Below are 14735 nucleotides of genomic sequence, written 5' to 3' on the forward strand. Positions count from 1 at the left end.
GCTGTTTGGAAAGCATACCCTGGTTTTTCATATTCAATTCCAAGTACATATTCAATAAACTGCCATAGCTTTGCATCACAAAACCAGAATTTTACTCTTCAATCTACTGGACATTATATGGTGTATTCCATCACCTTCTATCTCCTTTACTGCCGTTTGTTATTATTCTCCTTTTGAACACTCTGACTATCAGACATGTTTTAGTAGCAAGCAAAGTCCGCAGGAGACTCCAGAAGGACAGGGACAGGGAGAAGACCAGTGACCCAGAGATGGACAAACGAGGAAAATCCATCATTTTACTGTTTGCTATCTCAGGCAGCTTCATTACTTTATGGACCCCTTATGTGGTATGTTTCCTACAACAACGAATTGCATTAATGAATGATTATTGTCCACTACCACCGCATACCTGCTCCATCTCCTCAGTACTTGCACAAACACTTGTATATACACCGTGACCCAGAGGCAATTCCGAGAGCAGCTGAAAATAATTCTGAAGCTTCCTTTCACTCTGATTCGCAGGTCCAACAAATGAAACAGTTTGCCTGCATTAGAATTCAATTCCATCCCCGAAATCATCTTATATCCGAGCTGATCATTTCTCAGCTCACCACACTGTGGTGCAGAGTTTTGCCCATAAAACAGAGATCAAAGAAAACCTTTATACATTTTTTTTATTTTCAAGTACTTCGCCCTTTCCCCTCTGAATTGTTCTTGTACCAACCTCTACCATCCTGTTAGACAGGCCAATCCATATTGTATCAACACACAGTGAGTAAATAGTTGGATTTCTCGCTCCCTTCTACTTCACCTTTCAATTACTTCCCACTTGGGTTTCTTGCTACTAGAATACGTCAGTATTAACATTTTTTTCTCATTGATGATATCATGGACTTGACTACTTCTGTTCAATTCCTCTTGACCAACTCTGTGAAGAACAGCCCCTAATTCTGCAGTCTCACGACTGAACTGAAATTCCTCATACCTCGTATAAGCAGTAAATCCCCTCCACTACCTCACAAAGTCCTTAAACATATGCCTAGTGAGGAACTGATTACTGCATCCTGGGATACAATGTGAAGTAACTACAGAGACAGTTGATGTATTAGTGGTAATCTTCCTAAAATCCTTAGATTCATGAGGAGTCTCAGAGGATTGCAAAGCTACCAGTGTAACACTTTCATTTCAAAAGGGAAGGAAATGAAAAAAAAAACAACTTTAGGGGAGATGTGCTTTGATTAATATATCTATTCCTGCAAATCACTTTGTACGAATACTAGAACATAGAGCATAGAACATTACTGTGCAGTACAGGCCCTTCAGCCTTCAATGTTGCACCGACATGTTGAACAAATCTGAAGCCCACATAACCTCCGATATTCCATTTTCATCCATATGTTTATCAAATGACTATTTAAATGCCCTTAAACTTGACGAGTCAACTACTGTTGCAGGCAGGTTGTTCCATGCCTCTGCTATTTTCTGAGTAAAGAAACTACCTCTGACATCTGTCCTATATCTATCACCCCTCAATTTATAGCTATGTCTCCTCGTGCTAGCCATTGCCATCCGAAGAAGAAGGCTTTCACTGTCCACCCAATCTAAACCTCTATTATCTTATATTTCTCAATTTAGTCACTTGTCAACATTCTTCTCTCTAACGAAAGAAACCTCGAGTCCCTTCCTGATATGACCTTTCAACCAGGATGGTGGAGGTTGGTACAAGAACAATTCAGAGGGGAAATGACCAAGTACTTGAAAATAAATAAAAGAATAAAGATTTTCTTTGATCTCGGTTTTATGGGCAAAACTCTGCACTACAGTGTGGTGAGCTGAGAAATGATCAGCGCGGATATAAGATGATTTTGGGGATGGAATTGAATTCTAATGCAGGCAACATCCGAGTAAATCTCCTTTGAACCCATTCCTAAGCTCCCACATCCTTCCTATAATGTGGTGACCAGAACTGCATACAATACTCCAAGTGTGGTCGCACCAGAGTTTTGGACAGCTGCATCATGATCTCATGGTTCTTAAACTCAATCCTTCTACCAATAAAAGCTATCACACCACATGCCTTTTTAACAACCCTATCAACCTGGCTGGCAAATTTCAGGGATCTATGTACATAGACACTGAGATCTCTCTGCTCTTCTGCACTACCAGGAACCTTGCCAATAGCCCAGTCATCTTTATTCCAGTTGCTCCTGCAAAGTGAATCACCTCATATTTTTCTACATTAAACTCCATTTGCAATCTCTCAGCCCAGCTCTGCCACTTATCTTTGTCCCTCTGTAACCTACAACATCCTTCAGCACTTTTTATAACTCCACCGACCTTAGTGTCATCTGCCAATTTACTAACCCACCATCGACGCCTTCATCCAAGTCATTTCTAAAAATGACAAACAACAGTAGCCCGAAAAGAGATCCTTGCTGTACACCACCAATAACTGGACTCCCGGATGAACATTTCCCATGAACCTTCTTTCAGCTCGCCAATTTCTGATCCAAACTATGAAATCACCATCAATCCTGAAACTCCATATTTTGTGCAATAGCCTACCAAGGGGGACCTTATCAAATGCCTTACTGAAATCCATATGTACCACATCAACCACTTTCCCCTCATCCACCTGTTTTGTCACCATTTGAAAGAACTCAATAAGGTTTATGAGGCGTGATCTACCCTTCAAAAAACCGTGTTGACTATCCCTAATCAACTTATTCCTCTCTCAATGATTATAAATCCTATCTCTTATAACCTTTTCCAATACTTTGCCCACAACACAAGAAAGGCTGTTTGGGCTATAATTACCAGGGCTGTCGCTACTTCACTTCTTAACAAGAAGGCAACATTTGCTATCCTCCACTCTTCTGGCACTATTCCTGTAGAAAATGACGACATAAAGATAAAAGCCAAAGGCTCTGGAATGTCCCCCTGCCTTCCAAGAGAATCCCATGACAAATCCCATCCGGTCCATTGGATTTATCGATTTTCACATTCTCCAGAATTGCTGATACCTGCTCCTTATGAACCTTCATTCATCTAGTCGAGTAAACCATATACCAGTATTCTTCTTGAGAAAATTGTCTTTTTCCTCTGTGAATACTGAGGAAAAATATTCATTTAGCATTTCCCCTATCTCTTCGGACTCCACGCGCAAATTCCCACTACTGTCCTTGATTGGCCCTAATCTTAGACTTGTCATTTTTAAAAAATTTCTGATATACCTCTAGAAAGCTTCAGGGTGTTCCTTGACCCTATCTTCCAACAACTTCTCACCTGGCTCTTTTTAGCTCTCTCTTTACGTCTTTCCTGACTAACTTGTAACTCTCAAGTGCCCTAAAAGAGACTTCACATTTCATCCTTCTTCTTCACCTTGACAAGAGAATCAACTTCTTTTGCAAACCACGGCTCCCTTGCTGTGCCACTATCTCCCTTCCTGGCATGTGCATACCTATCAAGGACACACAGTTGATGTTCCTTGAAAAGGATCCACATTTCTATTGTGTCCATCCCCTGCAGTTTCCTTCCCCATCATATGCATCCTAAATATTGCCCAATTTCATCATAATTGCCTATCCGCAGCAATAAAACTTGCCCTGCTTTCTATACCTATCCCTTTCCATTGCTAAAGTATAGCATAACTACATTGTGGTCACTATCACCAAAGTGCTTACATCCTTCTAAACCTGGCTGGGTTCATTACCCAGTACCAAATCCCATGTGATCTCGCCCCTTTTGGCTTGTCTACAGACTGTGTCCGGATACCATCCTGCACACATTAGACAGAAACTGGCCCATCTAAACTACTAAAACTTTGGCAAAACTAAGGGTCCCATAGCAACTACCCTGTTACTCTCGGTCTGGTCCAAATTGTCTTTGCTATCCTTTCCTCTACATCTCTAGACTTATTCAGAGTCCTTTAGAAAACTCCCAACAGTGTGACCTCTCCTTTCCTGTTTCTAACCTCAGCCCATACTACCTCAGTAGACAAGTCCTCAAAAGTCCTTTCTGCCACTGTAATACTGTCCTTGACTAACAATGCTATGCCTCCCCTCTTTTACCATATTTCCTGTTCTTACTGAAACATCTGAATCCCAGAACCTTCAATAATCATTCCTGTCCGTGCTCTACCCATGTCTCCGAAATGGCCACAACATCGAAGTCCCAGGAACCAACCCATGCTGCAAGTTCACCCACCTTATTCTGGATGCTCCTGGCATTCAAGTCGAGTCTCTTCAAACCATGTTCCTGCTTGCCGGTGAACTCCTGCAATCTTGAAACCTGATTTATGAATCGTCCAGTTACCTATCTCTGTCTCCACAGTCTGCATGCCTTTAAGTACAGTATTATTTTACTTTTATGTTAGTACTGATGGAGTACATGTGACAATGAAAGGATATTGTATTTGATTCTTTATTTTTGTTCTTATTCTTCTAATGACATGGAAGAATGTGTAGATATAACAAGTTTTGGACAATAACATCATCGGATCAGTGTGGGAGCAGGCCATTGTGCTCATTAAGTCCACACCAACCCTCCAAAGAGCATTGACCCAGACCCATATCACTGGCCATGTCCCTGTGGAGACCTTGCATTTCCTGTGGCTAATTCATCTAATGAACAAATCCCTGGATGCAATGAGAAATTTGACATGACCATCCACCTAACGGGCACATCTGTGGACTGTGAGAATGAATCTGCGCACCTGGAAGGAAACCCATGCAGACATGTGGAGAATGTCCAAACTCTACACAGACTGTCACCCGAAGATGTAATCGAGCCTGGGTCCCTGGCACTGTGATGCAGGAGTGCTAACCACTGAGCCATCCCTATATACCTCATTCCCCCACTGATTGTATCTTGCTCATTATTATCATATGGACCAAGATACAGTGAAAAGTATTGTATTGCATGCTAAACAGACAAGTCATATCTTCCATATATTCCTCAGACTAAGAGAACAGAATGCAGAATCCTGTTTTACAGCTACAGAGAGGATGCAGACAATGACCAAATCCAATGAAGAACATACAATACAGTACAGGGCCTTCAGCCCATGATATTGTGCCAAGCATTTATCTTAATCTAAGATCAATCTAACCGAAACCCCCCTCAATTTACCGCCATCCATGAGCTTGTCCAGCAGTGTCTTAAATCTCTCTAATGTGTCTGACTCTACTACCACCGCTGGCAATGCATTCCACACATGTACCACCATCTGCATAAATAATCTACCTTTGACATATCCTCTGTACCTTCCTCCAATCACCCTACAATTATGACCCCTTATGACAGCCATTTCTGCCTTGGGGAAAAGTCTCTGGCTATCTACTCTATCTATGCCTCTCATTACGTTGTACATCTCTTCAAGTCTCCTTTCTTTCTTCACTGTGAAATGCTCGAGCTCACGGAAGCCCTCAAATCCAGGCAACATCCTCGTAAATCTCATCTGCACTCTTGCTAAAGGATCTACATTCTTCCTATAATGTGACAACCAGAACTGGACACAATAATCTGAGTGTGGTCTAACCCAGTGTTTTTTAGATCTCCAGCAAAACCTCGCAGCTTGGATGGTAACTTTGATCTATGTACGTGGGTTCCAAAATCCCGCTGTTCCTCCACACTGCCAAGATTCCTGTATTTAACCCTCTGTTCTGCATGCAAATTGGATCTTACAAAATGAACCACTTCACATTTCTCCACGCTGAACTCCATCTGTCACTTCTCAGCCGAGCTCTGCATCCTGTCAATGTCTTGTTTTAGCCAGCAACAACCTACAATACCATTTACAAAACTACCAACCTTTTGTGTTATTGGCAAACTTGCTAAGACACACTTTCACTTCTTCATCCAAGTCATTTATAAAATCTACAAAGAGAAGAGGCGGAAGAACTGATCCCTGCAAGACACCACCGGTCACTGACCTTGAGGCAGAATACTTCCCATACATTACCACTGACTGTCATCTTTCAGCCAGCCAATTCTCTATCCAAACAATCAAATTTCTCTGTATCCTCTACCTGTTAACTTTCTGAATGAGCCTATCATGGGGAACCTTATCAAATGCCTTTCTGAAATTCATATGCACCACATGCACTGCTCGGCCTTCATCACCTTGTCTCGTCACATCCTCAAAGAACTTAATAAAGCTCGTGAGGCATGGCCTGCCACTCTCAAAGCCATGCTGATATTCTGAAATTTTAAGCATGCACTGAACCTTCAAGAGAGTTGAAAAGCTGACAAGCCAGTCATGTGACTGACTGCAAGTACAGAGTGTGCTAAAAAATTAGAAATATAACATTTGACTGTGAAAAAAATAGCTGAGCTGAGTTGCTGTGTCCCATAACAATCCAAATTTAGCCAATTAGTTTAAATTAAGCTCCAATATACTAAACCCCATTGAATTTGAATTTTCCTGTTTTGGCAACATCAAACCAACGAGGTCATGTGATATTTTGGGGTATAAAAATCAGACATTTTGAACAGTTAGACAGAAACGGTGCCAGATCCTTGCTTCCTCAAACTTATGTAAGCTTTCTTCTTCCTCTTGACAAGAAGCTCCTCTGCTCTTGTCTTCCAGTGCTCCTTCACCATACCATTTCTTGCCTGTCTCAGTGAGACACAGTAATCCCACACTCTCAACAAGTGCACTTTAAACAGCCTCCACACTTCTGATGTACATTTCCCATAGAACAATTGTTCCAAATTTATACTCCACAGTTCCTGTCTAATTGCAGTGTAATTTCCCCTTCCCCAATTAAATACCTTCCCACACCATCAGTTCCCATCCCTCTCCATGGCTATGGTAAAGTTGAGGCATTTGTGCTCACTGTCAGTGAAATGCTCTACCACCGAGATATCTGACATCTGGCCTGGCTCATTGCTGAACACCAAATCCAATATAGCCTCCCCCTAGTTGGTCGACCTACATATTTAGTCAGGAATCCTTTCTGGACACATCTGACAAAATCAGCTCCATCCAGGCCATCTGCACTAAGGAGGTTCCAATCAACACTGAGAAGTTGAAGTCACCCATAACAACAACTCTGTTACATCTGCAACTTTTCAAGATCTGCTGTCCAGTCTGCTCTTCCTTCTCTCTGCTGCTATTGGGGTCTATCTAAAATGCCCAATAAAGTTACTGCTCCTTTCCTGTTACTGACTTCCAACCCCTTTCAGTGGACAAGCCCGCCTCAACAACCTCCTTTTCTGCAGCTGTGATGCTCTCTCTAAATATCGATGCTACTCCCCTTCCCCTTTTATCACCCTCCCTGTTATTTTTAAAAGATCTACACCCTGGAACATCCAGCAACCATTCCTGACCCTGTGAAATCGTGCCTCCATTATGGCCACAACATTGTAGTTCCAAGTACTGATCCATGCTCTGAGTTCATCACTCTTATTCCTGACACTCCTTGCATTGAAACAGACACACTTTAACCCATCCCTTTGCCCTGTCAACTATGTATCCTTCTTGACAGACTCGCTGTATTCTATTTCTGTAGCTCTGGTTCCTATCCCTCTGCCAAACTAGTTAAAACCCTCATGAAGTACTCTCAGCAAATCTCCCACTCAGGATATTGTGCCCGTCCAGTGGAAGTCCAAGCCATCCTTCATTTACATGTCCAACATTTCACGGAAGGTACCCCAATGATCTATGGATCTGAAACCCTCCCTCCTGCACCCGCCCTGTAGTCACACATTTAGCTGCGCTCATTTCCTGTTCCTTGTCTTACTAGCACGTGGCACCAGTAGGAATTCTGTGATTACTACTCTGCTCGTCCTGCTTTTTAGCTTCCAACCTAACTCCCTGAAATCACTTTTAGATCCCCTGGCTATGTCATTGGTGCCAACGCGAACCACGACTTCTGGATGCTCCCCCACCCCCTCCAGAATCTTGTAGACTCAATCAGACACATCCTGGACCCTGGCACCTGGAAGGCAATGTACTTTCCGAGAGTCCTGTTTACGACAACAGAATCTCCTGTCCATTACTCTAACTGTTGAGTCTCCTACCACAAGAACCTTTCTATTCTTCCCCCTTCCCTGTGAGCAACAGAGCCTGGCTCCATGTCAGAGACATGGCCACTATGGCTTTCTCCTGCAACACCAAGGAGGAAGCATGCTAAGGCAGCCCATCATTGCTGACTGGACCTAACATTTCATCTCTGTCAAAGCTGCCTCATCACTACTAACATTCCAGTCATCTCCAGAGACAGGAGACTGTACTAACTCTTTAGGACTGGGGTCTACCTTCCGAGAACCACCTGACCCTCCAAGTTAAATCTTGAGGACTGGGAGTTCATTCATTCGCCTGCCATTGCAGACACAGCCAAAACATCAGAGGAAAGGAATCGGCCCCAATTCCTTGTAGCTGGAACAATTGTTCATGCCAAATAGCCATGGCCACAAGGAATGGACTGGATCCACAACCTCTCATACCACCACAGCCACAGAACAAAGAACAAATGAATTTGATTCAAAAGTTCTTTGAAGAAAAATGGAATTAATGAAAGGAAGCAGTCCATCATGCGAGAGGGAGCCAATGGGCCGAGAGCCCAAACACCACCTGTACTGCTGCCTCCATCATCTTGAAGATCTTTGACCAAGGAGCAGGTCAGTAGATGAACAATGGTGGACATATTTGCAGATATTTAATAATGTTTAGCAAAAACATGTCAAAATGAACAAGATGATGAAAAGGTAAAATACCCGTCGTTAACAAAAATATTCAAGGAAAGCATCCAATCAAAAACCAAGTTGGCTAGAGCTGATACTCAGCCAGAGGATTGGGAAGTATTTAGGAACCAGTAAAAACATAGAAAAATAACAAATGCCTTCTCTACCATGTAATATGATCATGGTGGATCATCCAACTCAGTACACTTTGTGCTTTATCCCCACACCATTTGATCCCTTTAGCCCTCAGACATGTATTTAACTCCTTCGATGATTTAGCAACAGGCAGTTTCTCTGGCAGAGAATTCCACAGGTTCCCCACTCATTTCCCCTCATCTCAGTCTTAAATGGCCTATTCCGAATCCTTGACTGTAACACCCTATTTTGGAGTCCCTGATCAACAGGAACATCTTTGCTGAATTTCCTCTGTCTGGTTCTGCTGGAATTTTGCAAGTTTTTATGAGATCTCTCTTATTCCTCTGAACTCCATAGTCCTAACCCATTCAATCACTATTTACATTTCAGTTCTGCCATCCCAGGACTGGTAAACTGTGTTGCTCTCCCTGAAAAGCCACAGTATTCTTCCTCGGGCAAGGAGACCAAAACTCCACATAATAATCCAAAGGTGGTCTCACCAAGGCTCTGAACAATTGTGGTACTGGAACTCTTTACTTGCGGTGTACCACAAGGATCTGGTTTTGGCCCACTGCCTTTTGTCAGTTTTCTAAATGAACTAGATGAGGGCGTAGAAGGATGAGTTAGTAAATTTGCGGATGAAACTAAAGTCTGTGGAGTTGTGGATACTGCCAAAGGACATTTGCAGGTTACAGAGGGACATGGATAAGCTACAGAGCTGGGCTGAGAGGTGGCGAATGGAGTTTAATGTGGAAAATTGTGAGGTTATTCACTTTGGAGGTAGCAACAGGAATGACGAATATAGGGCTAATGGTATGATTCTTGGTAGTGTAGATGAGCAGAGGGATCTTGGTGTCAATGTACATAGATGCCTGAAAGTTGCCACCCAGATTGATAAATTTGTGAAGAAGTCATACGGTGTGTTGGCATTCATTGGTAGAGGGATTGAGTTTCGGAACCACGAGATCATGCTGCATCTGTACAAAGTTCTGGTGTGGCTGCGCTTGGAGTTGCATACAGATCTGATCACCACATTACAGGAAGGATGTGGAAGCTTTGGTATGAGTTCAGAAGAGATTTACTAGCATGTTACTTGGAAAAGAGGGAAAGTCTTGTGAGGAAAGGATGAGGGACTTGATGCTGTTTGTGTTAGAGAGAAGAAGTTTGAGACATGATTTAATTCCTGAAGAAGGGCTTGTGCCAGAAACGTTGATTCTCCTGCTCCTTGGATGCTGCCTGACCTGCTGCACTTTTCCAGCAACACATATTTCAGCTCTGATCTCCAGCATCTGCATTCCTCACTTTCTCTTATGTGATTTCTCCAGGAATTTGAGCATATATCAGCAGAAATATTCAATGGTTGAGAAGGAGATTTTGAGCTTGGTCTTGGCATTACAACTTTTCTGTGTTTATGTTACCAGTAAGACATCTGAATCGAGACTGTGTTGCTTGGAAAGGATAGCAGGTCATGCAGCATAAGCCCTGCATCAGGACTGACCTTATGCCTGAAACATCGATTCTCCTGCTCCTCAGATGCTGCCTGACCTGCTATGTTTTCCCAGCAATGCACTCTCAACTCCTATCTCCAGCATCTGCAGTCCTCACTTTCTTCTAGTAATACATCTGAGACAATCATATAAACTGATCATAATCCATTGAAGTTTGTGGAGAAATTTAAGGACAAAAGTGCAAGACTGTTTCAATGGTGCTTATGGTGACAGCCATTCAATTTGAAAATTATGCGTGTGCCAAGATGAGAAAACATGATTGGCGATGCATTGTCGAGAGTCGAATGGGAAGCAGAAGCGTTTGGTGTTGGGAGTACAACTGACTGATATGGAATGTAGTTGTTCATATTTGCATGTTAATAGCCAATATGATGTAAATGTGTGTTTCAGCATACTAACCAATTTTAAAATGGAGCCATCCTTGAAGATTGATGGGTTTTTTTAAATGGGGGGAAGGTGTGACAAAGCTGTTCCTTGAACAAGGTTAGGTTGTCTTTGTACATTTCATGTTCCTCAGGATGAATTTTTGCTATGTCTTCCAAACTGACCCCAGGGTGGCACGGTGGCACAGTGGTTAGCATTGCTGCCTCACAGCGCCAGAGACCGGGTTCAATTCCCGCATCAGGCGACTGACTGTGTGGAGTTTGTACACTCTCCCCGTGTCTGTGTGGGTTTCCTCCGGGTGCTCTGGTTTCCTCCCACATTCCAAAAATGTGCAGGTTAGGTGAATTGGCGACGCTAAATTGCCCATAGTGTTAGATGTAGGGGAATGAGTCTGGGTGGATTACGCTTCGGCAGGTGGGTATGGACTTGTTGGGCCGAAGGGCCTGTTTCCACACTGTAAGTAATCTAATCTAATCTAAAAAAACTTCTGCCATTATTGAGTTCTTTGAGCACATGACGAGACAAGTTGACCAAGGTTGAGCAGTGGACATGGTGTACATGTAAGGCATCTGATTAGGTTCCCCATGGTAGGCTCATTCAGAAAGTTAGGAGGTATGGGATACAGGGAAATTTGTCTGGATTCCAAATTGGCTGTCTGAGAGAAGACAGTGTGTGGTAGTGGATGGAAAGTATCCTGCCTGGAAGTTGGTGACCGGAGTTGTCCTGCAAAGATCTGTTCTTAAGCCTCTGCTCTTCATAATTTTTATAAATGACGTGGATGAAGAAGTGGAAGGGTGGGTTAGTAAGTTTGCCAATGACACAGAGGTCAGTAGTGTTGTAGATATTGTTGAGAGCTGTTGCAGGTTACAACATGACATTGACAGGATGCAGAGCTGGGCTGAAAAGTGGCTGATGGAATTCAACCTGAATAAATGCAAAGTGATTCATTTTGGAAGGTCAAATTTGAATACGGAATACAGGATTAAAGATAGGATTCTTGGCAGTACGGAGGAACAGTGTGACCTTAGGGTCCATGTATGTAGATCCTCAAAGTTGCAACCAAAGTTTATAGAGTTGTTAAGAAGGCATATGTTGTACTGGCTTTCATTAACACGGGGATTGAGTTTAAGACGCATTAGGTTTTGCTGCAGTTCTATAAAACCTCTGGTTAGACCACACTTGGAATATTGTGTCCAGGTCTGGTCGCCTCATTATGGTAGGAATGTTGATCCTTTAGCGAGGGTGCAGAGGAGATTTACCAGGATGATGCCTGGATTGGAGGGCATGTCTTATGAAGAGAGGTTGAGTGAGCGTGGGGTTTTCATTGGAGAGAAGAAGAAAGAAAGGTGACTTGATAGAGGTGTACAAGGTAATGAGAGGCATAGATAAAGTAGATAACTAGAGATCTTTCCCCAGGGCAGAAGTGGCTGTCACGAGGGAACATAATTTTGAGGTAATTGGTGGATGGGAGAGGGGAGATGTCAGAGGTAGGTTCTTTACGCAGAGAGTGGTGGGTATGGAATGTACAGCCAGTGATGGTAGTGGAGTCAGAGACAGAGACATTTAAACGACTGCTGGACAAGCACATGGATGGTAGTAAATTGAGGGATGTGTAGGTTAGGTTGTTCAACATCGTGGACCAAAGGGCCTGTACTGTGCTGTACTGTTCTATGTTCTATGTTCTATTGCTGCCCCCCTCGAGGGATTTCCTTCACCTGATCAAGTTTCTTCAGTAAGTCTGTTTCCTTAACAATTACAAAACTTAGCATTGCCTGTCCCCTAGTGGGCTATACCAGAAGCTGCTCCAAAAATTTTCTCGATATTACATGAATTCATTTTCACGGATCCAATACCAACCTGATTTTCCCAGTCCACCTGCATATTGAATTTCCCCACTATTATTGTAATATTGCACGTCTTACATCTCTTTTACATCTGCTGATTTATTTTCTATTCCCTGGACAGACTACTGCAAGGAGATCTGTGTGTAACTCCCATCAGGTCTTCTTTCCTTTGTGGTCCTTCAACTTGACCCACAACATTCTGCAGCTTCTGACTCTATATCACTTCATGCTATTGATTTACATTCAGGTTTTACTGTCAAGTTAACATCGCCTCCTCTGCCCATCTGCCTGTCCTTTCGATTGGATACATATCCTGGATATTCAGTTCCCAGTCCTGATCCCTTTGCAAGCACATCTCTGATAATCCCCAGCATTGCACCTGTCAGTTTCAATCTGTGCTATAAAATCATTTACCTTGTAATTTAATGCCTGCAATATCCAAAACAGCCCCCTCAATCCTGTGCTGACTGCCGACCTTCTCATATGTTTCCACTATCTACTTAGCCTGAGTTTAGATTCCTGACCATTTCCATACACTCTGCCTATTGCTTGTTTTGGTAAACTTTAATAATCTCTGCTGAGACTCCCCCAACCACCCCTCCTGAACTAGTTGAAAGTACTTGTGATCTTGATTTCCCTCAATTTGCAACATGTCTTTGTCAACCTCATTCTGAATGCTTTAAACACTAAGATACAAAGGAAAGAACAAAGAACAGTGAGCACAGGAACAGGCCCGACAGCCCTCCAAACCTGCGATGACACATTCTGCCCTTCCAGACTAAACCGTCTTCACTTACAGGATCTGGATCTGTCAGTTTGTTGAAGTTGTCTGATGAACTAGTATTCAATCTGCATCTGCAGGTCTGTGAAGTTGTCTTCACTTCCTAATCTGATCTCCATTTTAAAACAAACAGCATTCTGTGATTCCTTCAGCCTCAGCTTCAGTGTTGTCTGATTGCGTTAACTTGCTTAACGATAGATTTGCTTTCCAAGCCGGACTTCAGGCAAACTAAAATATTCTTTTGAATTATACTCATTTTTACAGAAAGTTTTCACTACTCTACCAATGCTTATGATATTATTCTGTCCTCTGACGATGGAACTTTGTTTAGCCATTGCTTTGGTAACAAGACAAACTGGAAAATTCCCTGGCCCTTGTTCCTGTTACTATTCTGCCTCTTTAACCTCACTCTGATTTTCTGTGATAGTTTGCTAAGCTCCAACGTACACCCCAGCCAAGTTACAATCTAGAAATAAAACAACCCTGTCCGTGGGTAATTCCTCAGTAATCCGACCATCACTGTTCCAAACATCAAGTCACATTCTAAGTGTGTTTTGTACAAAGTATTTACTCTCCATTTATCCTGTTTAATCATACTGGCTTACAGTGCATACTCTGAAGGAAAATCTGGATTCTCCTTCAGAAAAGTAATTTACATAACAACGTTATTGCTTTCCATAGTCATTGGTTTGTCTTCATCATTTGAAGACAAAGGAGTTACCTTCCCTTTCAACCAAAACCTCTATATTCAGAGCAGTTTGTAACTCCAATTAAAATTATAATTGTATCCTTGGAATCCCCATAGTGCAGAAAGTGATCATTTGGTCCATTGAGTCTACTGACCCTCTGAAGTGCATCCTAACCTAGCCCCTACTCTCTCTGCACATTTCCCATGACCGATGCACCCAGCCTACACCTACCTGGACACTACAGACAATTTAAGAATCTCTACAGTGTGGAAACAGGCCATTCGGCTCAACAAGTCCACACCAACCCTCTGAAGAGTATCCTGCCTAGACCCATTCCCCTGTATTTACCCTGATTCATGCAACTAACTCACATATACCAAAACACTCTGGGCAATTTAACATGGCCAATTCCCCTAACCTGCACATCTTTAGGTGGTGGGAGAAAACTGGAGCACCCAGAGGAAAGTTACACCGACACGGGGAGAATGTGCAAACTCCACACAGACAGTCACCTGAGGCTGGAATCAAACCTGGGTCCCCGGTGCTGTGAGGCAGCAGAGCTAACCATTTAGTGTGGCCAATCTGGCTACCCTGCATATCTTTGCAATATGGGCTTGGTCATATGTGGAGTTTTGATCATTTGCAAACTCCACATAGATAGTCACCCAAGGTTGGAATGAAATCCAGGTCCTGGTGCTGTGAGGCG

Source organism: Chiloscyllium punctatum, chromosome 26 (genome assembly GCF_047496795.1).
Source record: "Chiloscyllium punctatum isolate Juve2018m chromosome 26, sChiPun1.3, whole genome shotgun sequence".
Classification (NCBI taxonomy): Eukaryota; Metazoa; Chordata; class Chondrichthyes; order Orectolobiformes; family Hemiscylliidae; genus Chiloscyllium; species Chiloscyllium punctatum.